Source organism: Rattus rattus, chromosome 1, assembly GCF_011064425.1.
Source record: "Rattus rattus isolate New Zealand chromosome 1, Rrattus_CSIRO_v1, whole genome shotgun sequence".
NCBI classification, from domain to species: domain Eukaryota; kingdom Metazoa; phylum Chordata; class Mammalia; order Rodentia; family Muridae; genus Rattus; species Rattus rattus.
The window spans coordinates 236,532,810-236,558,628 of record NC_046154.1 but is presented as its reverse complement, the minus strand read 5'-3'; the positions used below and the strand labels follow the sequence as shown (position 1 = coordinate 236,558,628).

The 25,819-nt window shown below is 45.7% G+C and overlaps 1 long non-coding RNA gene across 4 annotated transcripts in view; it reads left to right on the top strand.

Moving 5' to 3' along the window:
- The first annotated feature begins 854 nt into the window (after positions 1 to 854).
- LOC116912038 overlaps positions 855 to 25,819 on the top strand; it is a 213,842-nt gene continuing 188,877 nt past the window's right edge. For all 4 annotated transcript variants that reach the window (XR_004389416.1, XR_004389417.1, XR_004389415.1 and 1 more), the window contains exon 1: positions 855 to 2,250. This is a non-coding gene — a long non-coding RNA (uncharacterized LOC116912038). The remainder of the gene's footprint in view (positions 2,251 to 25,819) is intronic.

Sequence of the window (25,819 nt, the reverse complement as noted above, 5' to 3'; positions counted from 1 at the left end):
CTGAGTCTCCCTCATCTTTCTTTTCCCTTCCTCGTTTTTGTAGCAGGCTGTCACGCTGGACTGAATGGTAGTAGTGATTTGCATCTGTTCAGCGCGGGATTTAATATAGAAAAAAGAATATCGTAGTATACGCGTGCCTTTCACACCAGCCTCTTTCTTTGCAGAGGCTTTTGAACATTTGAGAGGTTACTTTAATACCCTGTACGGACCAAGAGTGGAGGATGCTGCAAAGACAGGTGGTCCTCTCAGTTCGAGTTTGCTTAGTGCGTTCTCTCCAGAACTGTGGATGATGAATGGTACCCAGGAGTGCTCTCAGATTTGAGTTCTGAAATAGAACAGACTCGGGGGGCTTCTATGAGAACTATCGACCTAATTCCTGAGCAGTTTGGTCCTTTTAATTCATTGGAGTTTTCTTCTCTATTTAAAAGTGGGAAGACTGCTAGCCTTCAAGATGAAGGGGGATGGGGGTGTCTGCCTTAGAAAGGAACAGTGGGAGGGAAGCCAGCTATCACCTGGGCATAGCCCCAGGCTGTGTGGGACCAGTATATGACCTCGGTTTGAGTGTGGCCGGAACCCCCAGTCCAGGGCTAACAGTGTGCTCTCTACTAGTGCCATCTGCGCACTAGGCAGCCTCAGTGGCACGCCACCACCACGCGGTTCAGTTCTCAGGCTCGGTGCCCCTTCATTGCCTAGGACAGCAAGCAGAGTGGGGAGCTGGATCCCGCAAGCCAGGGACCTTCAGATACCAGGAGACCCAGGACACACGCGGCCGGCCCGGTGGCGCGCGCTTCTCCCCCTCCCCCGCGGCCGGGAGCGAGCCGCCGTGACGTCACGGGCCACCCGCCAGCCCCGCGCTCTACCAGGCAGAGCGCGTGCGGCCGCCGAGCACATGGACCCGCTGGTCAAGCGGGTTGTACAAGGCCAGAATGAAGAGAAGCTGCGAGTCAGTATGGAACTCAGAGGTCCCCGAGTGGATATCCGCGTGGAAAGGATGTTGGCAGCCCGGGTGACCTCGGAGTCACGGCTGGATCCACCCTCCTGTAAGTTCCAAGTTTATCCCCTGGAAACTCTGGAGCCCAGGGATGCACAGTCTGGATAGAGGAAAGTGGCTTTTGCATTCCCACGAGCGCGTGTTAACCTTGCACTTTTCCTCATCCCTAGACTCGAGATTGCCAGAGAGTTTGGGTGTGGGTGAGGAGTGTGGGTGCAAAGGAGATTACATAGAATGGCCTTTACATAGAGGTAATTCTGGATTTATGCACTTGATCAAAAGCCCGTTTTCTCATGTCTAAAAGAAAAAGAGACGCCCCCTGCAATCTGCGCAGATTTGGGGCCGCTGATGTGGTTTGGAGGCCTCATTTATGAAACTGGAAGTCTGAATCTAGTGATGCTCCTTCCATCCCTGGCCAGCCCTCCTCTGAGACACCCCCTCGGGGCAGAAAGAAGGTGATCTCCTAAAACTCGGTGGCATGAAACTTTCTGTGCTTTTGTATTGCATTCCTGTGTTTGTTGAAGGCCCCCACACCTTCATCATTACTAATTCTTTTGGGGTAGGTTGTTGCTTTAACGAGATTGGCCCTTTCCTGGCTAATATTTTCTGCTGTACCTATAAGTGGTGTGGGAGAGCTGTACAGACTTCCAGGAAGCGCAGCCATGAAGCTACATGTGCCTATGTGGAGACATACCATGGATTTTCCTATGAGTTTACTGGTGTGCAATAATCTGTTCTTGAGCTCTTCTGGACAATCTAGAATCTTAGGAAGGAGAGAAATCACTTAAGAGAGTCTAGGGAGAAGTAAGGTTTCTGTTTTCTTTCTGCTCTTGTGTTTTTAAGGGACTGATGTCATTTGGCCCAGAGAAAGCCATGGAGAAGTGTGTGTGTGTGTGTGTGTGTCTGTGTGTCTGTGTGTCTGTGTGTGTGTCTGTCTGTGTGTTGGGGAGGGCTAAGGATGCAGGTCTCTGTTTAACTGCATGTGGTAGGATGTTGCAGGCCTGTTTTGCATATGGGCAGTGACAAGTTTGGGCTTGTTCACTTGCACAGTCCTATGGTCATAGCTAGTCCTTCTCAAGCTCTAGCCAGTGGCAAAGCGTTTGTGTTTCAATCCTTGGAACTCCAAGTGGGACTTCTTAAAAGATTTATAAGGAACAAAGCTGTCAGGAAAGCAGAAATACACACGGACTCCATGACTAGAAAAACCTCGTGGTGGCCTGCTCTCCGGTGCTTGGAAGTGTGCTAGTTACATCTTGGAGGTAAGGATGTGCCTTAAGGTTGTTTAAACTCAGCTAGGTTCATGATGGATTTGGTGAAACGTTAAGGCTGGTTTGGGGCATTATGGGTGTTAGGGACCCACACCCCACACTGTGAGGGAGTGACTGGGGTTACCTTGTTGTTTGCCTGGTTAAGCGTGGCTGCTTTTTGCTGCTGTACCTATTGAGTACAGAGTTTTGCATAAACCAGCTTCTCTTGAAAAGTAGAAGAGATAATTTTTTTTTTTTTTTTGATTGATTCTCTTCCACTCATCCCGATCTGCTTCGGTGACAGCAGTTCACAGAACTGGAAAGATCTCTTTTTTCTGTTTCTGATGATTTGTGTTATTTGCCCTCTGAAAGTCTGCTGAGTTCTTGCCATCTCCACGGATCCAATTCCTGTCTTCTTTTAACATGGAAGGCTGGCAGGCAGTCTTCCTGGTTGCTGAGGCCTATGTCTGCCACGTCCGGAACCTTCTGTGTGCCTGCCTGCCCCATGTAGCTGCCATCCTTAGTCATGTCAGCTGTTGACTCTCTTGGACCACAGTTACCTTCGCTTCCATTTTGTGCAAGTGGCCCTGAATTTGTTCATATTAATGGCAGACCAGCCTTTTCCTGGGGATTCTGAGGACCTTGAATATTTGTTGGACTCTACTATATACACGTATACACACACACACACACACACACACACACACACACACATTTAAAAATTTCATAATAAGTATGGTCTATGCATCATTTTTACCCCCCTCTCTTCCCTGCAACTCCTGATGTGACTCCCAACCCCCTCAAATCCCTAACTTCTTTTTAAATCACACATAAACACAGTGTATATAAATATAGGCTGCTTAGTTCATTTAACATTGCGTGTGTATGTGTGTGTGTGTGTGTGTGTGTGTGTGTGTGTGTGTGTGTGTGTGTGTGTGTTTAGAACTGACCACTTGGGATTGGATACGCTATCAGGGAGCTACCTATGGAGAAAACTGATTATTATTCTTTTGACAGCCATTAGCTCTTCCTTGAGGGGTAAGGCTTTGTGAAGTTTGTCACATTCACATTGGCATGTAAGCTGGTGTTGTGGTGGTCCCTGTTCTTTAGAGTGGAAGCTGAAAGAAAGCCAGCAAATGGCTATACTTGGATATATTTTAGATGGCACGTAGCCTTTGCATGCACTGGCTTGTTATTTTGTTTTTCCTCTAGTTGATTGCAGATATAGCATTCTCAAGTTCTGCATTGTGCTGAACCCCCCCCCCTCCTGTTTTTTCCTAATACCAGTTTGTGATGTCACTAAGAGTCTGGGACTTAGCTTCCATGGTATACCTTATGCCTGTGTTAGCATATTGATTTAAAAGGAGGGGCAGAACATAATCTAGAATAAGAATAACCAGGCTACTGAGGTACATCCATAGTTACAAGTGCTTTCCACCAATGCACACACACACACACACACACACACACACACACACACACACACACACACACACACACACAAGCCTTTGGAGCTAGGTGTGGTTCACGCGTATAATCCAAGCATATGAGAAGCTGAAGCAGGAGGATTATCGTGAATTCAAAGTCAGCCTTAGCCGCAGGCCAGCTTGAGCTACAGTGTGAAGTTTGATGTTTCAGGGACTAAATATCAGAAGAAGAAAACCATCAAACAAACAAACAAATCAGATTCTCCTCAGCAGAGTCCTGCGGACGACTATGTTTGTATATTTTTAAAATGTACCAGTTCTATGTCTCATAATAGGCCACGAGGTGAATCCTGCCACCAGAATACTAGCCAGGGCTGAGGGTGTTTAACTTTGGAGATCAGAGCAGATGAGGGGTTTGGGGTAATATGGCTGTAGATCCCATGGGTCCTTTGGTAGGAGCCTTGATGATCTGATTTGCTTTTCTGGCTGTAAGGAGCAATACCATAGTCACAGTATCTACACTTGATCTTAGCCAAAAGGCCGAGAAGCAATATAGTCACAGTATCTAACTGGAACAAAGGCACTAGTATGATGCTGACTTTCAGCCTCTCGAGTATGCCAGGCTTAGTCTTTATATTTGTACTGTCCACAACTCTGCAAACATACTTAAGGGAAAATGTCCGGCCTTCATGGAGTTCTTTTTATGGGTAAGGCTGTGTGTGTTTGTTGTAACCTAAGCTGGCCTCGAACTGGCATTCTCTCTGCCTTGGCTTCTCATGTATTGAAGTAATAGGTGGATCCCACCATATTCAGACTGGTTTTTAAGTGTTTTAGATACAGCATTTTATTTTAGTCTCCCAGCAGTCTCATAAAATATCTATCTATCTATCTATCTATCTATCTATCTATCTATCTATCTATATGATATGATCAGATATGATATGATGTGATATGATATAAATGTCATCAATTTAGACTAGGAACACAGCTGAGGGTTAAAGATATCACCCCAAGCCAGGTAGCTAGACAGAAACAAAGCTAATAGGATTTAGATCAGAGCTGTTTGGTCACCTTCAGAAGTCAGAAGATAGCGAAGAACCAAGTAAAAGATGGCCCTTGGCCTTGAGCAAGAAGCCTGAGTATATCCCACCTGCGCACCCAGCTCAAGAGCACGTGGGAGCTAGTAGCTTTTGAATCGATACCTTTGCTGCCACACACAGCAGGCTGAGACAAGACGAAGGTTCAGTGCTGGAAGAATTTCGTGGCTGTCGTCATGGAAGGGGTGTGCTGGGGCTCGGGCGGGAGCCTCAGGTGGGGAGAGGTGGGAAGGGTCAGGCAGAACCTGTGATCAATTTGCAATTGGAACTGTCCTGGCACCCTGCTTGGCTCTGTGGCAAAAATCATTCTACTAGCACCGCTACTGGGATTGAATTACTGTTGACATTAGAGCAGATGGAAATGCGGCCTCCTTGATATCACTAACACCTTTCCCTTTTCCTGGTGCTTTCTGAGTACCAGCTTATCTGCTTAGTGATATTCAGGCACTGATGTAGGGACCTTCATCAGAACAGAGATGATGATGGCTTTCCTTGCATGCTATCATTAAGAAAAAAAAAATGCTGGCTAGTTGGTATGGTCTTGGAGTCCAAGCGTGCCTTCCTTCCATCCTCCCCTCCCTGTTCCCTCCCTCCCTCCCGTCTTTCCTTCTCTGCCCTTCTGGGAACCCATCCCAGAGTATCAGGCATGCTAGCCAAGTCCTCTCCCCTTTACCCCAACTACCCTCTTAGCTCATGGCCTTATATTAAGGGTCTCTGTGTAGTCCTGGCTGTCCTGAGTCTCTACGTAGACGGGACTGGCTTTGAACTAACACAGGTCCACCTGCCTATGCCTCCCAAGTGCTGGATTAAAGGCATAGGCCACAATGCTCGGCTTCATGTTTGCCTTTTGAGGCGAGGCCTCCTGTATTTCCAGGTTGACTTGAAATTCCTACTCCTTGGGCCTCTATCTCCAGGGTGCTGCGATAATCACTGATGTCACCACATTCAATTCATTCTCCTCCTGCCTAGAATTCTGTTACTTTGGCTCATTTGTTTATAGGCTGTCCTTTTTTCTTTGAAAGTGATTTATTTATTTTCATGTATATGCGTGTTTTGTCTGCATGTATGTACATGCACCACTTGTACCAGGTGCCTGCAGAGTTGGAGTTGTCAGTTGCCGTATGGTTGCTGGGAATCGAACCCGGGTCCTGGAAGAGCAGCCAGTGCTCTTCATCACTGAGTTGTCTCTTCAGTACTGGTTAAGTGTTTTTGAAGCCAAGGCTCTCCGAATGCCAGCTAAGGCAGCTGCAGCAATTCACTGCCTCCTGTTTTGATTGGTGGTGGCTGAGGCCTGGGGTGCTGTTCTATTTACCCACCCCTCTTCCTTCATTAACCTTAAACTTCTTGCAATATCTGGTGTCTACACAGCCCTGGGCCTTTTGGGAATCAGGTTACACATAAGAACTGCTCCCCCTTCTTCCCCCAACCCCCCACCCACCCGCCCCAGGAAAGGGGAATTTTCTGTCTCTTCTGTTACTGCCTACCAGTTGTGAGACAATTTCAGAGTGTAGGAAGTGCAAGAAAAGGACACTTTGGAAGCCAGAATGCTGCAAGATGCAGCTAGGGCCATTTAAAGGCCTATATAGATCCCAGGTACTTTTGAGCAAGTGTATCACCTCAGTTTCTGTGTCTGTAGAATGGAGTGATGAAGCACTGAGCTGCTGTGAGGAGGGAAGGATCATCAGAGAGAGACCTTACAGGGCAGAGGGCCTGGGACCAGCAACAGTACTGTTCCGCGTCCGAACACGGGTCGTGAGTTGGCAGTGGCTACACCACAGCTGTTCATTGGTAGCTCTGGCTGAAATAAGGTGTGAGAAGAAAAGCCAGTCTGCTGCAGAGCAGTCTCCTGAAGTGCAGAGACCGGAGGGTGCACCCTCAGAGGTCCGACCGCCTTGCACACAGCTCACCGGGCCAGCAAGCATATCTTCAGCTATGGTATGGGGAGGACAGTGGTTCTGCCTGCTGAGGGATGGTGCCCAGCTCTCAGTGCAGCAGTTAGCCCTTGAGTAAGAGCCTTCACCACTGTTTGTTATTCTTTAGGCCCATTTGCCTGTGAATCAGCCTGGCCATTCACTTGCTGCTCTTCTGAGCGTGGATAGAGTGACTCATTCATTTACTAAGCACACGCTGGGTGCCAGGCACTAGGCTAGCCTCCGGAGAACTAGCGAGCAAGAGGACAAAAATATCTACCGTCGCATGGCTTCATTTTCAAGGTCACCCAAGAGAACAGGGCGGAGGGAGGGCGAGCATGAGGGGGGAGCCATGATGTCAGTGCCACGTGGGCCTCGAATCCTCTTCTCAATAGCTGTGGTGTGCTCAGCATGTGTCCGGGCAGGCCTGGCACACAGTGGGCACCATGTGAGTAGTTCTTGCTGTGTTTATCATTGTTATCCTGCTTCTCCCGTGGCTCCTTATAAAATGCCCATCTTCCATTCTCCGAGTTCCTTCATGGAGTTTTACTTTATTTATAATGTTTGCCTATTTTTCGGGGTAGACGGCATACATGACTGTCTTTTCCCAGTAAATGGTTAAACCCTGTGAGACTGAAGACTCACACTCGTTCATGCTGCCCTTCGTTCTCACGCACATGGGATCTATTCACTGGAGGCCAAGTCTACTCCAATATGTTTCTGAAAGAGTAGAACTTATAATATGGCAAGGTGAGACGCGTGAGGAATTCAGCACACAGTAATGACAGTTATTGGTATCTGTGAGGGTCACAATTGCTTGGAGCCCAGCTGGGGAACACTAGCATCTGGAGGGCTAGAGTGGAGTGGCCTGGGGAAGGGAGGCTCTTGGGATAAAGCAATTCCACAGAGAAGCTTGTGTGCTAGTGTGGGGCTGTGTATTTTAGCCCCTGAGGAGAGGTCAGGCAGGCGCCAAGGTCAGAGTAGGGTGAGACTTAGGAGCTGCAAGAAGAGTGGGAAGGGCCTAAGGAGAGTCAGGTGACAGTGATAGAAACAGAAACCAGAGCCACGCGCTACATACAATGCCTGTCAGAAACTCTGCAAAAGCTCTTGTTGTTTGTGTACATGGAGGTGGCTGAATGGAAGTGTATTTGAGCACAGGCGTGTATGTGGTGCATGTGGAAGCCAGAGGACATTCCTGAGGTGCAATCTACCTTCTGTTTGTTTGCTTAAGACAGGATCGCTCCTCAGCTTGGAGTTCATTGGCTAGGCTGCAAACAAGTCTTTTTTTATGTTGGTCCTATGATTGCAAGGCCAGCACCTAATTGACTGAACCCTTTCCCTAATCTCTCTCTCTCTCTCTTCCCGAGACCAGGTCTCATTATGTATACAGTTCAGGCCGAAATCACTATGTCACCCAGGCCGGCTTGGAACTTGTAGCCTCAACTTCCCAAGTGTTGTGATTATACACTTGTAACCAGGGCTTCTGGTTGAAAGCGCTTTATCTTTTTCCCAGTGGTTCATGAAAGGTTTTAGGTGGCAATATGATTCTATTAAACTTAGCTTTTGCGATAAGAAAGTCAATGGGACTGGGGGAGGGCCAGCTGGAAGTGGAGCGTGAGGAGCCGGTAGACACACCCTGTAAGTACTTCTCTAGGCGGTGAGCTCTTGATGGGGCTACAGGAATGAGCTGCTGACTCTTCCCTGGAGATCCCAGCATAGAAAACTCCACCACGGGGTGGGGATTTAGCTCAGTGGCAGAGCGCTTACTTAGCAAGTGCAAGGCCCTGGGTTCGGTCCCCAGCACCAAAAAAAAGAAAAAAAAAAAAAAAAAAGAAAAGAAAACTCCACCACCCAGCCCAAGTAGCCCGTGTCCAGGAATGAACTTGGGATGTGCCCTCTGTTAAATACATAGGTTTTTGAAAGCACACCCCCAAAAAGGATGTAAAATCTGAGTGATCCAGTTTAAAATGTTGATCATGTATTAAAAGGGTGACATTTTAGATTGCCTTGGGTTAGGTGAAATATGTTTTTAAAGTTAATCTCATCAGTTCCTTAGGTTTATTTATTGTGGCTACTGGAAAATCTAAAATTATACTTGGTGATATTTCCATGAAACAGGTCTGAGGTGTGGGAACATTTAGTGAGTGGCAGGCAGGCAGGCAGGCAGGCAGGCAGGCAGGCAGGCAGGCAGCAGGCAGCGGATTCTGCAAAGGTGAAACCTTACCTTATATCAAGATGCTTCCAGGAGGCTTGATGTAGCACAGTTTTAGGGTTACTGGGCTTGCCTAAGGCCTGTCTTTGACTTCTATCTAACGATGAGCTAAGCATACCAGTAATTCCAAAAGCCGGGAAGTAAAGCTGGGAGATTCAAGGTCATGCCCATTTACAAATTGAATTTGTGGCTACTCTGGGATACAGAAGCCTTTCCAAAAAATAAGACAAAACAAAACAAAATTTAAAAATCCTTTTAGGGGAGAGGAGAAGGGTGGAGGTAACTGCTGGCACATTTGAGGGGAGAAAGCAAGCAGGTGGATGGGACTATAAATCTACTGTAGCAGAGAAGTCTGGCCCAGGACAGGGAGAGACAGAGCTGGTAGGACTGACCATTGAGCAGGCGGGTCCCTGGGTCATGGGGTGTTGAATGAAGACAGGAAATGAAATGTCTGTGGGGAAATGAGAGAGTGGAACACTGTCCAGGTCAACAGTGGTCAGGCCGATGGGTGTGAGGCTGTCAACGCGGGACCTTTCGTTTTTGGTTTGTTTTTTCAAGACAGGGTTTCTCTGTGTGGAACTCTGTAGATCAGGCTGGCCTTGAACTCAGAGATCCTCCTGCCTGTGTCTCTCTAGTGATAGGATCAAAGTCGTGTGCCACAGCCACCTGGTTGATCTGGGACCTTTTAAGTGTCTCAACAAAAAACAATTTCCAAGATTCACATTTAGACAGATGTTTTGTGAGCCTGTGGAAGGTGGGCTTCAGGAGCAAACGTCTGACTTGGGAATTCTGGAGTCTCGGTGGACATAGCTGTGATTAGGAAATTAAAAGTCTCTTCATCGAAGAGGGATGAACTTGTCAGAATTGGACGGAGGGCTGGGCACCGCTCAGTGTTAGAATGCTCTCCTACCAGTCTTAAGACCTTGAGATCAAGCCCCAGTAAATTCTACCCCCATCAGGGAGGAGAGGGAGGAGGAGAAAAAAAAATCTCTGTGGGAGGGGGAATCGTCCCTGGCTTTTGGGGCTTGGCACTAAAGTATGTACAAGTCATGGATAAAGCCCGGAATGGATTGGAATACCAGCAACTCCCGCTGGCAATCTACTCCCACCAAAAATAGACATAAAATTGAAAATTTTCTTCAATTATCTTGGTTTTGTCTTCCCGTTGCTTTTTTCTTAGATACTTGTAGTTCCAATGCACACCCAGAGCTGCTGACTTCTTGCTTGTTGCTGCTCCGTCCTACACAGTCCTGAGTGCACCTATGTGCTGCTCCCTTGACTTTATTGGCTAAGTAGTATAGAGATATATTCTGTGACTGTTTCGTTGTTTAATCTCTCCTTTGATTTGAGTCATTTTATTTAGTTACCGAGCTTTTAAATGCTTGTATAGATGGATTTTTCTATCCTCAACAAATCATACAGCTAGAATTTTTCTGGGATTTTAGGATTTTAAATAAATTTACTGTTTTCTGGAGACATGTAATATTGTTCTTTGCATGGTCTTTTTACTTGTCTTAAACGTTTAATGAGTTACTTGCTAGAAACATGTTTATCTTTATCATATGCACCCTCCGGTCTCTAGCTCTCTCCCTGTCTCCCCCATCTTTTTCAGATAAAATTTTCTAATGTACCCCAGGCTAGCTTCAAGCTCCTTAGGAACTCTAAGCTAGCCAAACACTTACGATCCTCCTGCCGCAACCTCCCAAGTTGTACATCTCCCAGGCCTGCTTCACTGCACACCTAGCTCCTGGGTTTTTCTTCACCCACACTTCATCCGCCGATGTTTAGAGATACCTGTCGTGTGCACAGTGCTTGGCGAGGCCTTGTTTCATTCAGGAGTGCTCAGAGACATTGTGGTATTGAGACTTAAGGGACTTATTCATGTAAGAGAGATGAGCCCGGAAGCATATACATGCATAGAAGCCACATATAACAAAGCAGGGAGCAAAAGGGATGACTAATATGTACAGATTCCGAATTTCACTCATAAAATCAGTTTTCTCGAAAAGAGGGTTTTAAGAGGAGAATTCATCCTTTTTTTTTAAACATACACCATGTTTCGGTAAATGCAGATAGTTTAGTAGCACTGTCAAGTCCTATGTCACAATCAAGATCTAGGATTTGTCCATCATCCTTAAAACTCCCTTCCCGGGTTGGGGATTTAACTCAGTAGTAGAGCGCTTGCCTAGCAAGCACGAGGCCCTGGGTTCGGTCCTCAGCTCCAGAAAAAAAAAAAAAAAACTCCCTCCCCTTTGTTTGTTGTGTATCTCCTTTGCTCCGGCTCTGACAAGCACTTGTGTGCCTTTCCATGTTACTCTTTTCAGGATGCTAGTGGGACTGCCCAGGCTGCGGTCTCTTCAGATTGGTTCCCTTCACCTAGCGCCATATATGCGAGGAGCTTCCACGTGTTTTCCCTCCCTAAGTGGTTTGGCAGTTTGCACTGGAGGAGGAGCGCTGTGCTTCATGACTGTCCCACACTGTGTGAGGCCCCTCCTCTATGTCTGGGCTACTCGTAAGAAGTATGTGTTTCACATCTTAAAATTTGCCGGAAATAGGAAGTCTGACTCAAGTGTTGGCCTGCCCGTGTGACACAGGATTCTGGGGCCCAGTTAGCGAGTGTGTGAGGTCACTTCACAGACCAGCTTGGCTGTGTGTCATGAAATTGGAAACACATGTACAGCCCCACGCAGAGGTACATTTGAAGATTCCCAGCTTGGATCTCAGTTCTGCTTCAGGATGCGTGGAGAAGGATGCGAATGTGGGCTGGGCTAGAAGGGTCTAGCATTTTAAGGTGTCACCTGGGGATGAGTGAGAGGGAGGTGCTGGTATTGAGTGCCAAAGCCGCCTTCGGCTTTCTTTTAATGCATTCTTTCCTTTCCCTTCTTTCTCCCCCTCCTCCTTTCCTTGTTTTCTTGCTTTCTTTTGGGGAAGATTTTAAATTTTTCCTTTAATTTTCTGAGATTACCATATAATCACATCATTTTTCCCTTTCCTTCCCTTCCTTGAAACCGTCTTGTATACCACTCCTTGCCCTCTTCCAAATTAACAGTCTCTAAATTGTTGTTATATACATATATATATATATATGAATGTATATATGAATGTAGATGTACATATACGTGTGTGTGTGTGTATGTGTGTTCCTAACTATATAAAAGCAATTTGCCTTGCCTGTGTATGTTACTTGTATGTATATGTTCTAAAGGCTGAACTTTTGATATTGGATAAGCAGTTGGTGCTTCTTCCCTAGAGAAGACCATTTTTCCTGTCTCAGGCTTTCTTAGTAGTCTTTTATATAGGGTGGGGCCTCATGGGCTTTATTCTACCAACGTTATCATGTTGTTTTTGTCCTTTGTGTGTTAGTCACGTTGGAGAATGAATGTAGCTTCTGACTTTTCTAGGAGACACAATCTTACGAAAAACCTACTGCTTCTCTGACTTTACCACCATCCTACCCGTTCTTCACAGTGAACCCTGAGCCTCAGGTCAGGGAGCTCTAGTGTAGATGTACTCTTTGGGACAAGGCTACAGCTTTGAATTTTGACTGGCTATGCTTGTTTGTTTGTTTGTTTGTTTGTTTGTTTGTTTTTAATGGTCTTTGTCTATTGCAGAAAGAAGTTTCCTTAAAGGAGGCGTTGAGGACTACACTTATCTGTGGGTAGTAGGACAAATGTTTTGAACGTAGTTAGGGATCGTGCTGATTTAGTAGAGCAGCAGTTATAGGGGCTCTAACAAGATAAGATCTATGACTTTACTAACCCTGGGTAGGTTTCCAGTACAAGGCATGGGTTTCCTCTTGTTGAGCAGGTCTTTTTTTTTTTTTTTTTTGGAGCTGGGGACCGAACCCAGGGCCTTGCGCTTCCTAGGCAAGCGCTGTACTGCTGAGCTAAATCCCCAACCCTGTTGAGCAGGTCTTTTTTTTTTTTGGTTCTTTTTTTTTTTTTTTTTTTTTTTTTCGAGCTGTGTTGAGCAGGTCTTAACGAATGTCCAATTAAAGAGCTGTGGTTACCAGTATGATGTCCACACCACTGTTGCACTCCTAGGCTTAATGAACTATGCTGGTTGTCATTTGCGGTTTAGTGGTGTCATAGCTGGATAGGACTGTTAGTTCTTTCCTCCTTTGAAAGCTTGTGTTCAGGGAGGAGTTCAGGTCAATTCCAACTCAGGGGCATCTAGGCCCCGAGTATGTATTTGGTATCTTCACGTGAAGCATAATCTTGCTCTATGGCTCTGGCTATCCCAAAATTAACTCTGTAGGCCTTGACCTATCAGAAATTCCACTGCCTCAGCCTTCCAAGTGCTGACATTATTGGTGTGCATTACCACATTCCAGTTTGTCAACTTGACCCAAACTATGTCACCTGGGAAAAGTCACCTTAATTGAGCAATTGCCTTCACCGTTAAGTTATAAAAATATCCCTGGGGTATTTTCCTAATTGTTAATTCATAGAGGAGAGCCTAGATCACTACTGGCAAGTTCTGTATAAAAAAGATAGCCGAGGAAAGACATGGGTAATAAACCAATAATCCGTGGTCTTCCATGGTCTCTGCTTCAGTTCCTGCCTCCCTGTACCAGTCTTGATGGGGCTCTAGTTTCCTCCTGAGTGGGCCCAGCTCCTTCCATGGCTCCTGGCTTTCCTTGATGATAGGTTGGAACCTGTAAGCCAAATAAACCCTCTTTTTTTCTATGTAGGTTTCAGTCAATGTTTTATTATAGTAGCAGAAAGCAAACTAGAACAACACATGTTTTAAAAATTGTATTTTTTTAGTTGACATAAAAATTGTATTTATGGAGCAACATGTGTTATTAAGGCATGTATAGACATGTTTGAATCTAAGTAGGCATATCTCCTTTAGATACCGATCATTTCTGTGGGAAAACATGCAAACCTTTTCGTTTAGCTTTTCTGAAATATATCTTACATTGTTGTGTTATTGAATATATCCATAGTTCCAGCATACAGAACACATTTCTCCCATCTAATTGTGGCTCTGTGCCTAGAGGCTTAGCCTCACTGACCTCTCTGCTCCCCTGCGTCTGATGACCACCGTTCTACTCTCAAACTCAAGGACATCGACATAGGTGTGAGATCATTCTGTATCTTCCTATGCCTACCTCATTTTACTTAACACCATGTTACTTTAAATGCTGTTTAGTAGACAAACATAAACTGGATGTTTCAGTGTCCACTCAGATACCTAGCACTTGGGAGGTGGAGACAGGAGCACCAGGAATTCAAGCTCAGTTTCAAGTATGTAGAGAGGTGAAGGCCAGCCTGGGCTAGATAAAACATTTATCTCATTTTTATATAAATATATTTATAAGAATATAGACACCTTACATACCATGTGTACATTTTGAAAATATGTAGAAAAGAGGAGGAAAAAATGGGGAGCAGATATGACAAGCTGTCATGGCTGTAAATTGTAGCTTCTTCATATGCTTCATAGACAAAGAGAACAGCAAATTTGAAGGCCCCAAAGCAGGGGAAACCTGGGGGTTATTCAGAATGCCAAGGGTGCATTTAGGGTGAAACGGATGGGTCTGTGGGGGCAGGGCCAGGTCTAGGTGGGGGCAGTTCCATGTATGGCTACCCTTCAATGTTCCTCTGTGTCTTTTGTGTTTTTTTCCTGTCTTTTTCCTCGGTGGGCTTCTTTCTCATTGCTAAGTTGAGAATGGATTGGCCAGTTAGCAATAGAAGCCAGAAAATTTGGAGAGAATAGTTCTCTGGCAGGAGAAGGGAAGAGGATGAATTCAACGTCCATTGGAATTAGAAAGAACTTCTGTTTGGATGGTAATGTTTGAGTCTAGATTGGCCTGGTCCATAGCTAGAGCCTTTTAAAACCACCTGACATCCTGCACATCCTGTCCGTTGTTTTGCCCTGAGGAATGTGGCTGAGTTTGAATTAGGGCAGAAGTGAGATCAGAATGGAACTTCAGATATGCCTGCATATTCTAGTTTATGAGAGAGAGAGAGAGAGAGAGAGAGAGAGAGAGAGAGAGAGAGAGAGAGAGAGAGAGAGAAGAAATGGGTAACTCTCTGGTTAAGTTCTCTGGTTAAGTATTGAACTTTTCTGAGTTTCAATAGGAAAAGGAAAAGGAAAAAGCCAGTGCATGGAAAGTCCCCTGGAGTTTATGGGAGAGCCTTTGTCCCGACCAAGCTTGTTCCAGAGCTGGGTCCCTCTTAAGTCATGACTCAGGAATTGAGTAGCATTGTTGGGAACCTAGCAGGCAGTTTTGAGATTTTAAAGTCTTGTCTATATAAACCCTGCTTGCATTGAGTTCAGAGAAGCCTGAGGCCAAGGCCAGACTGCCCTAGCTGGCCAGACTGGTTAACGGCTGGAAGATACAGCCTGAGGGGCCTCCCGTTTCCTCCAGCAGCTGCCCTCTCCCTGGAGCCTGCCTGCCTTGCCTGGTCACTGTGGGTGACAGCCTTCCAGAAATGTGCACTGGGAGGGGGTCTGGGGAGGAGTTGGGGCTGACTACAGGCCTTGGGTGCTGTTGCGTGGTCCCTGCTCTGGAGATGATTAGCTGGCTGAATCGGCTCTGGCTTCTGTGCTTCCGGTAGGGGCCAAAGGCTGTATTTCTTCCCTATCGTGACTCCGAACATTCCGTACATGCTTTTTCTCTTAGAAAGACATTCCCCGAATGCTTATTCCTTTTAAAAGGAAAAACAAAGATTTAAGAAAAGAAATTAAAGCCTGCGAGTGCAAAACAGAGAGATGTGTTTTAGTGGTAGTGCCATACGGATGTACACCATCATGTAAGGGTTTTTTTTTGTTATTGTTGTTGTTGTTTGTTCTGTTTTGTTTTTGTTTGTTTGTTTGCTTGTTTTGAGACAGGGATTCTTTGTAGCCCTGGCTGTCCAGGAACTCACTCTGTAGACCAGATTGGCCTGGAACTCAGAGATCCACTTGCTTCCGCCTCCTGAGTGGGATTAAAGGTGTGAACCATCACACCCGCTATCAAGGGGGACTTTAAGAGTACATCTGGACGCATTCTGATACCTGTGACTTGTTCATGAAACTACAGTCCATGCAAGCTCGGGGTAGCCCCCTACTCTGTTTATCAGCTGCCTGGCTTCCTTTAGTTCAGGAAAGAGCATCTTCTTGTATCCCGGCCCACTTTCCACGCTTTTCCTAGCAGAAACACACTTCGTCTAGCTGCCAACTGGACTTAAAATCATGTACTTAAAAAGTTTTTAATGGTTCGTCATTGTTATGGGGTGACTGTTGCGTATAGGTCCACAGTGGGTGTTTATTGAACTACTGAATGGATGGTTTATATCCTGGCCCTGCCCAGCTGAACTATAGAGTCTGTGTGCTTTTGTCCTGAGGATGCTCCTGGCTTGGGTAACAGCAGAAGCAGCCAGCCAGCGTAGGTTTGAATCATTAGGAAGTTTTGGAAAGATTGGAATCTTCCAGAAGCTTTATCTCTGCAGATGATTCTGAATTTTATGCATCATAACCACATAACAATTAGCCAGTCTGCTCCTGGGATAAGAATTGATCATTTCCCACTTCCTCACTGAGGGAACTGCTGTCTTTTGCTTTCTGATGCAGTTTAAAGGTCACCTCTTCCAGGAAGTATGCAATCTTTAACCCCTAGCAGCTTCTAAGTGCTGACCTTAGAATGAACTGCAGAAGCATCCTGCCCCTGCAGGGCTGCAAGTCCACTCAGGAATATGAGCAAATTATATGCAAATATCCCAGGTGAGCCTGTAACTTACCGTACAATAGGAGACATTGATAGTGCAGTCCTCTCCAGAAGGAACAACTGTCCTTTGACGAGTGTATCTTCCTACTCTTGCTAAGAAAGATGTGAAGGCAGAGCTTTCTGTCTTTCCAAGAGAAACCTGAGCTGGGGCTAGTGCTAGAGTGCATCACTTGCTAGGGAGCACATGAGGACCTGGGTTTCCTCTTCAACATCCCCACTACACCAAGCGAAAAACTATAAGATGAGGGAGCTTTTAAAATATAAAATCTCTTATTACTGCTGTGTGTGGTAGCACTGGGGAGGCAGAGGGAGGGAGATCGTAAGTTCGAGATTAGCTAGGGCTGTACAGTGGGAAACTGTATTAGTTACTCTTTTGCATTGCCTCAGTCAAAAAGTTGATGAATGTATAGTAAGGGGGGAAGGGAGGTTTGGGGTTAAGTTTGAGAGGGTGCAGTCCATTGTTGTGGGAATAACATCGCTGCGCAGGAGCACGGGGCAGCTGGTCACACTGCATCTGTAGTCAGGAAGCGGACAGATGAATCCTGGTGCTCAGCTCCCTTTTCCTTTTTAAGTCTAAGACTTCAGCCAGTTGGAATGGTGCTGTCTGCATGCAGGGTAGATCTTTCCATTTCAGTTAACCCAGTCTAGAAACGCCTTCGTAGGCTTTGCCATAGGTCTGTCACCTAGATGCTTCAAGCTGACAATGAACAGTAACCATCACTCCCCACAGGAAACGAGATATAGCGAACCCTCTCCTGATTTCGACTATGTTCAAGTCAGGTTTTCAGGGAAGTCGTAGGACAAACAAATGTTGTGTGCAGTGCTCAGATTATAGTGGCGCCCTCAGGTTGCCATAACTCCTTCTGTTGGGACTCTCTGTATCTCCAGAGCCCTTCAGCCAACAGCTCTCATGGTGAGCATGCCCTACTTGGATGGCTGAGGACTTGAATGCCATTTTGGCCCAGCACCTCCTGACACAGAGTCAACAAATCTTTCTTTAGAGTTAATTGCCTACAATTGAGCCCTTCCTTCCGTTTCCTCCATACTTCCAGGAAGAGCTGGAAAAGTCACCACTTCCTACATTCTTTTCTTCCCTCTCTGCCTTCTCAACACATACTGACTGGTTCTCTGTTCCTGTTGTGTGGGGCGTGGGTTATCATGAGTTTCTCAATGGCTCTATGACCTTTCCCTTGCTGGCTGCTTAGCCACTGAGGATTTCACCCGGGGACCAGAATGACAGTCACATTTCTCTTCACAGACAGGAAGAGATTATAAGAGGATTGCTTGAGGAAGAAAACCAACCTGATGTCCTGAGGAGAATAGCAATATGTCATTTTATGCAGTTTTTTTTTTTTCTTAAATCTACCATTTTATGGAGTTTTTTTTTTTTTTTTACCATCTTCCGGTGAGTTGTAAAAGGAAATTGGATAGGGACACAAAGGGAGCAGAGCTTGACAGGGACCGGGATTTGAGATTGTCAGGGGGATAGTAAAGAGGAATCTGGATGTTCCTGGAAGGTCCAGCCTTTGTCTTTGAGAAAGGTGGAGTAAGAGAAAGGGCAAAGAGGAGGAAACTGTGTCATTAACATAGTCACAAGCTGCGGGCTTGCAGAGGTAGCTCAGCAGTCAAGAATGCTTAGTGTTCTTACAGAAGACCAAAGCTCTGTTGGAAGCACGCACATCTGGCATCTTAAAATTGCCAGTGCCTCCAGCTTTAGGAACGTCCAACACCCTCTTCTGGCCTCTGTCCACATGACATACATTCACACAGATGTACATGTACACATGAATGAAAAGTAAAAATAAACCTTAAGAGAGATAATCACAATCTGCCATTACTTGTATCGCTAACAACTCTAATAATATGGTATTCGGATGTTAACTCTGTTAGTATTATTCTGTTCTCACAAACGGTTGAGGCCACAGTTCCAGTGGTGCAAACCTGAAAGCTAAGCTATTTGTCAAATGAGGCAGGAAGAATTTGAGACCAGCCTGGGCTACTGAGTGAGCTCAGGGCCAGAGGGGTATCCGAGCAAAAGTCTGTTTCCTGTTACCCTAGCCTCTTCACTTACCCTCTTTTCTTTTGTTCATTCTTTTTTCCATGTAGACTTTGAGGACATTCATTGCACAACCTTCCCTACTAAATATTACTAGAACCTTCTTCATTATCTCAAACCGAAAGTCTATCCATTAAACACTTTCACTTCCCGGCCAGCTGTGGAAACTGCTGTTCAACTTTTAGTCTAGGACTCAGGCTACTCTCTTATACCATCTCGGTGAAATCATTTAGCATTTGTTAAATGACTGGCTTTGTTCACTCAGCACAGTGTGTTCAATGGTCTCAGCTGTTCTGAAGCATGTATCTCACCTTGATTCTTTGTGGAAACTGCCCAAATATTTTATTGCATGTATGAAGCACAGTCCTTTATTCATTCGTTGGTGTGTTTGGCTTTGCGTCCACCCTTCAAAGACTGTGAGTGATACTGCTTTGAACATGGATTACCCATTGCTATATTAGATAGGAATTTTATGCCCATTCCAGGATCATTTATTCACTTACAGTTTTGAAACGGGTCTCACCCTGTAGCCCAGGCTTGTCTCTGACCTTGCCATCCTCCTGCCCCAGCACCCCAAGTGCTTAGATTACAGGTTGCAGCCATCTGCCTGCTCTCACTCTAGTTTGATTTGTATTTCTCTAATGACTAGCGATGAGTGTCTTCCTGTATCTATTGGATATCTGAGTATTTTCTGAGAAACTTTTGTTGCTATTGTGGTTATTGTGTTATCTAAGTTCTTTGATGTCAATTCCTTCCCAGGTACATGAGTCTTGATATTTCGTTTCCATTTTCTGGGCTGTCCTTCTAACTCTCTTGAGAGTGTCCTATCCCATAATTGTAAAATCATTTCAGTAAAGTCATTGCTTTTTCTCGAGGTGTCACACATCATAAGATAGCCTCAAACTTACTGTGTAATCAAGGACAACCATGAAGTTCTGATCCTTCCTCTTCCTCCTAAGTGCTGAGATTATAGGTATATGCCACCATTTGGTTTTATATGATACTGGGGATAAAACCCAGGACTTTGGGAATGTTTAACAGGTAATGGAGCTATATATTTCCTCAGCCCTTCATTTCTAGTTTTGATAATCTTGGCTACCTTATGGTTAATTTTGGTATAAGAAACCCAGTTAAGCTATCTCACCTGGTGTCAGGGCCCAGGGCTTGACCTTGGCTGTGTTATCCTCTAAGACTTTAGCCTCCTGGCCTTTGTGTCAGGTATTTGCACTATGCCTAGTACTATTCAGCTGTGCAGTCCAGGGTGGCCATGAACTCAAGACTCTTTGCAACTTCAGCCTCTTAAATGCTGGTGTGTGCTACTAAGCCTAGTTTGACCTGTAGATCTTATTCACTTTCTAGCATCTCTTTTCAGGGTGCTATTGGCCCATTTTGCATATATAAGAGCCTAGCATCTCACTTGTACTTGGCAGAGATCCGATGAGAGCAGCTCACTTACCCCTGGACATACACCCTGTGCATGAAGTAATCTGTTGAAAGCTTTCCCCAGGTTGTTCTAGATTTCTAGTAATCACAGACTCTCTAAGTTGGAAAGGGACTTTTCTGCCTCAGTTGTTTGTCCTTGTAGATAATCTAAAGGGATATTCTTGGGGGGATGGTTTAGAGCACAGCTCTACAGTTGAGAGCCGGAGTCTCCTGCATTTACCTCATTCTCTTCTTACCTTACTAGGCAATGGGATAGTGTCTACCACTAAAGACAAAACTAGATACTTTTAGTTTTAGATTGTGTGTGTGTGTGTGTGTGTGTGTGTGTGTGTGTGTGTGTGTGTGTGTGTGTGTGTGTGTGTGTCCTTTGTAGACCATACTGGCCTTGAATTCAGAGATCTGTCTGCCTCTGTCTCCTGAGTTCCTGAGTGCTGGGATAAAAGGCATGCACCACCACACCCAGCTAGTTTTAGATTTAAATGAAATAAAGTTACTGCCCAGAGAGTCACTGAACACTCCCTGTGCTGTCTGAAGATCACTTTCACATTTCATATAAAGACCTGAGGTTCACAGTAGAGCAGATGCAGCTCCCAGGGGCTCAGCCCTGGGAGCTCTACAGTTTACTTTCTCCTCGAGGTAGGATCAAGATGGCGGGCAGACTCACAGTTCACTCAGACTCTGTTCTCTGCTGTTCCGGGATGGCACTTTCCCCTCCTCCAAGTTTCCAATTTCATTCAGGGCCTGTAGTGCTGTGAGGTGTCTCCTTCTAGGGAGTTCTGAGCTTGGTTAACTCCCATCTGAAACAGATCACCTACCAGTAGCTGAATGGGGGAAGCCCAGCCCTTCTGGATGTCTCCTGGGCATGAAATACCTGTTCAGTTCCTGATGCTGCCACCTGCTTGACATTCCACACTGAGGGCTCAAATTGCTACCTATCTGCCTTCCAGAGAGGGACCCAATTTATCCCCAGAACCTTACTCATTTGGCTCTTGCTTCAGGCCTGGAGCTTGGGCCTTTACACCCGGGGTTCTGGTCGGAGACCTGCAGCTTTCTGATGGTGAGAGACAACCAAGTGTCCTTAATTGTCCCCATGTGTTAAAAGGCAAAAGAGCAGAGCATCATGGGGGAGATCCTGGTCTTCAGTTAACTCAGGGTTGCTCTGAGAGTTTTTTCTATCCCTTCAAACTCAGGTCTAGTCATTTGTCTTTTCCAGGTTCACTCTCCCCATCCGTAAAACTAGTTCAACCTTGCAGTGAGTTAAATGAGATTCCAAGCACTTAGCAACTATCTCTTGGCACCCAGAAGGTAAGCATTTAATAAGCACTGACCATTGACACCCTTCTTGTCTTTGAGTCACAGGTTATGCTTACTGGGGTCTGTGCTGATGATAAAGAGAATTTACTTTATCTTTGCTGAATAAGGAAGTGGATTCAGAACTGAATGCTCTGTAAATCTCACTCTTTAACTTCCGGTTCTCCCTTCCTTGTCCTTAAATCCAGATCCAGGAAGTTGAGTCTTAATGAAACCAACCACTTACTTCCCCTTTGACCTCCATATCCTCCCTCTCAACTCAGGTCAGTGTGCACAGACCTGGCTGTAGGTTGATGTTGCCTCTCCCATTCTAAAGGTGGAGGCAGGGGGCTAGATAACTTCCCAAGGCAAATCATCAGCTGAGCCAGAGTCAGAGTCAGAGTCAGAGTCAGAATCAGAGTCAGAGTCAGAGCCAGAGCCAGAGCCAGAGCCAGAGCCAGAGCCAGAGCCAGAGCCAGAGCCAGAACCAGAGCCAGAACCAGAGCCAGAGCCAGAGCCAGAGCCAGAGCCAGAGCCAGAGCCAGAGCCAGAGCCAGAGCCAGAGCCAGAGCCAGAGCCAGAACCAGAGCCAGAGCCAGAGCCAGGGCCAGAGCCAGAGCCATTGGTGCCTGGTTTTAAAGTTTATGTGTCTTCAGTGGTCTCCTCTCCTGCCTTGAGGCCGTCTCTATCTCTGGAGCTCTGGGACTCAGATTAAAGTCACCAGCACAGAAAACCTCTGGGCATCAGTGTCTTTATCATGGTGCCTGGGGCATGTGTGCTGTGCAATCAAGGAGGCCCTTTTCGTGAGCTGAAACATCAAGACTGGATTGGAAGCTTGCAGATCCTATCAGCTATCCTCTGGCAACTCCCCGTGCACATTCTTCATTTTTGTGGAAAGCCACTACGTGTTAGTCTAAATGGCAGTGCTACGTGTTAGTCTAAATGGCAGTCTTGAGTAGGATTTGGGACCCCTTTGCTTTTGTAGAGATGCCCCTGTTTTGGGGACTCCCATGGGTTCTGTTCTCTTCCAGTTCAGATTCTGGGACATGCGTCTGAGTTTAGAAAGATCCAGGGGGTGAACCACCCATAGCCAACTTTGTCCAGATCCTTGAGAACAAAGAGATGAGATTGTGCTGCCTGGGACTTTAGGCAGAATGGGTTGGACTGGTAGCAGGCTCATGCCAGTAACTCCTGTAGGCCATGGGCAAAGGGAACTTGTACATACCTTCTATTCCACACTTCAGATAGCAGAGTTACATCCTTCTTTCATCATTCAGTGGAGAGTCGATGGAGAAAAGGATGTTTGTAAGAATGAGACCCAGAATAAGGAAATGTCCATAAAGGAATATTCATAATCTTGGTCTAGAAATCCCAGACTGCTCTTAGACACCATAGCTGTAGCTCCTTAAGACTTGAGCCTTTGACTAAGACTAAACTTGGATCAAGCAGGACTGCCCAGATTTGCATGCGCCTCATTTATGTGGCAGAGATTCACACTAACCCCAGACCTGCACACTGGTGAGTTTTCAGTGCCCCAGCCACTGTCCAGTGTCCTGCCCTGTTGCAGAACTTGAGAAACTGATGATGTATTCTTTCTGTTCTGGTTTAAAGGATGAGTTAATTCACTTGCCACTCCTTCACTTCTACCTTAGTGGGCATGACTATTCCCCTACAATTCCCTCTGTTGGGGTCATAATTCATGCCTTTTAAGGAAAAGCAGGCAGCCCAGCTGTGACGAGTAGAAGCTTCCAGATGCTCTACTTCTGAGTAGCAGAAAAGGATGCGTGATGGGGTCTCCTTAAAAGCCGATATACAAGATGGGCCATTAAGTTTCAGTGGCTTGCCAATCTTTCCCAGGGGAAGTAGCCCTTGGATCTCTCTACAGGGAAAGAAGCAGCATTTCAAAGAGAGCCTTCTTAGATGACTTGAAGAAGCATTGTCTGGGGTGTTCTGAAGGGGCTGAACACATGTTAGTTTTGTTAGCTTCAACCACTCATGCAGAATGACCTGAACCTGACAGTAGAAGAAAATGGAGACATCAAGGTCACCATCATGCCCGCCCAGAGACACTGAAGCCCAGGGATTTGGGGTTAGTTTAACCGTAGTTAAAATTCTGTTGCCCAGCGTGGTAATCATAGTCTCACAGGGCTGTGGAGGATCTAAGGGGTTTCCCATCTTAGATCAGGATTGAACAACTCTCTGTATATAAAATATACATTATATTTTGTAGACTTAGAAAAAAAATACAGCTACCTTAAATTTTTATTTCATATTGATCACATGTTGAAATGAGATTTGTGTGTTCTGGAAAAAAGTGAAATATACCGACAAAATGAATCTTACCTGCATATTTATTACTGTTTTTTAATGTAACTGTTTAGAACATTGAATTACATATGTGGCATGCATTCTATCTATATCTGTTAGATACTGGCAAGCAAGACTGATATCAATATAGAACGTCAGTTTTGTAGTGTATGCCTTGCATGACCTTATATAGCAGACCTGCCAGGTCCACATCAGGTTGCCTGGGTTTGAGACAAGGCTCACACAGAATTCTGGTAGTGGTATTGGTTCAGATGTTTACATTTCATGTGCTCATATGCAAAGTGAGTACGGCAGTAGTATCTGCTCCATGGACTTGTAAAGGTTACATGGTATAATTCATGGAACGTACCAGAGTCGGGCCGGCTTGTCAACTCAGTGAGTTTTAGTTGTCTTAGTGGTTATTTTGGTGGTTATTGACTCCAAACCGGAAGATACATGGGCGGGACGATCTAATATATGGGAATCAGACAAGGAAAAAGAACAAGGAACCAATGCAGTGGCTCACACTGATAGACCTAGCTCTTGGGAGGCAGTGGCTAGAAGGTTAGGAGTTCAAAGCCAGCTTAGCTATGTAGTAAGTTCAAGGCTCTATGGTGCGACAAGAGACACTGTCTCAAACAAAACAAATCAAATCAAAGCAAAGCAAAACAAAACAAAACCCAAGCAACAGAGCAGTGCATGCTGCTCCCGAGCTTGATAAATGCTGAGCCTGTTGGGCCAAGTAGGGAGTTTGGACAGCATAGTTCGGGTGGGCGGTGCCTGGCCCACTCTCATATAGCAATGCCTGTGTGCCAGGAACCTTTGCTTTACTTAATAATGCCCCTGAAGTGGGACCATAATGTTGCAATTTGGATGTGCCACAGATAGGCATGGAGTGCTTATTTTTGGTGCAAAGGTGAAAAGAAAATTGCACACCGAGGTTGCTGAGATCTGGTACAGTTATTATTAATCTCCCACCATGACCGGTGAATGTATACATTAACCTTTATCGTGAGGTATGAGTGTAAACGTTGCACACAGATTGTTCTGCACTATCTGAGCCTTCGGGTATGCACTGGGGTGTGGAATGCGCCCCTGGGGACTTCTTTGCTTGTTTATTCCATTAAGGTGTCACCCTTTCCATCTAGTTCCAGGATTCTCTTTGGGAGGTCTTTGCCCCCTGCTCCTCCTGCTTCCCTGCTCGCTGCTCCCTTCACTGCTCTCTGCTCGTCCATGCTCCCCCCATCCTTCCGCTCCTCCTGCTCCTCCTGCTCCTCCCTGCTCCTCCCTGCTCCCTTTGCTCCACCTGCTCCCCCGCCCCCATGCTCCCTCCTGCTCCTCCCTGATTCCCCCGTGCTCTGCAGACCCACTCCAGTAAAGACAGACTCTAGAGTTTGTTTCCCTGTTCCTTCCATTCTAGCTTTCTTCCTGGCTCCTTCACCCACCTCATGTGTCATTTTGATTTTGGGATCATAATCTGAAAAAACGTAAGACAAAAACAAGCAAATTCTTCAGTTGATGTCGTATTTTACATATGCTCGTTTTATCAAGGGCTGGGTCATTGGGCATGTTTATTTGTTTTGTTTTTCTAAATAATGCTTTTATTTATGATATCTATCTTGTTTTTGGTAGAAACGTGGGGAATGTTAAAAGCCTAAGGAAGAAAAGAACGAACACAGACCACTGTCGCCTTTTGTGACTGTGAGCATATTTCGCGTGAATTTGGGAGGTAGAAAGTGAACAGTTATTATGGACTCTTCCCTTCGTGTAGTGTGCAGAGCTTCAGGCATCTTTCAAATGCGACGTCATGTTGCACGATGCTGCTGCTGCCCAGGCTGGGCTCAGTCTCCTGATAGCCTCCTGCTGGGATGGCAAGCATGAGCCACCATGTCCAGCTCGGTTTTCAGCCATGTTTAAGGCTCTCCATGCACATAACCCTGTCATTTCCTTTTTCTGTTGTACCAAGTCTAGAATGACAGACATTTGTCCACCATGGAGTTGCCTTCCTGTGAAGGTGAGGCTCAGTACTGGGACATGTGACTGAGATGAAGCTGATGACTCATTATCATGGCTTCTCTCTCTCTCTCTCTCTCTCTCTCTCTCTCTCTCTCTCTCTCTCTCT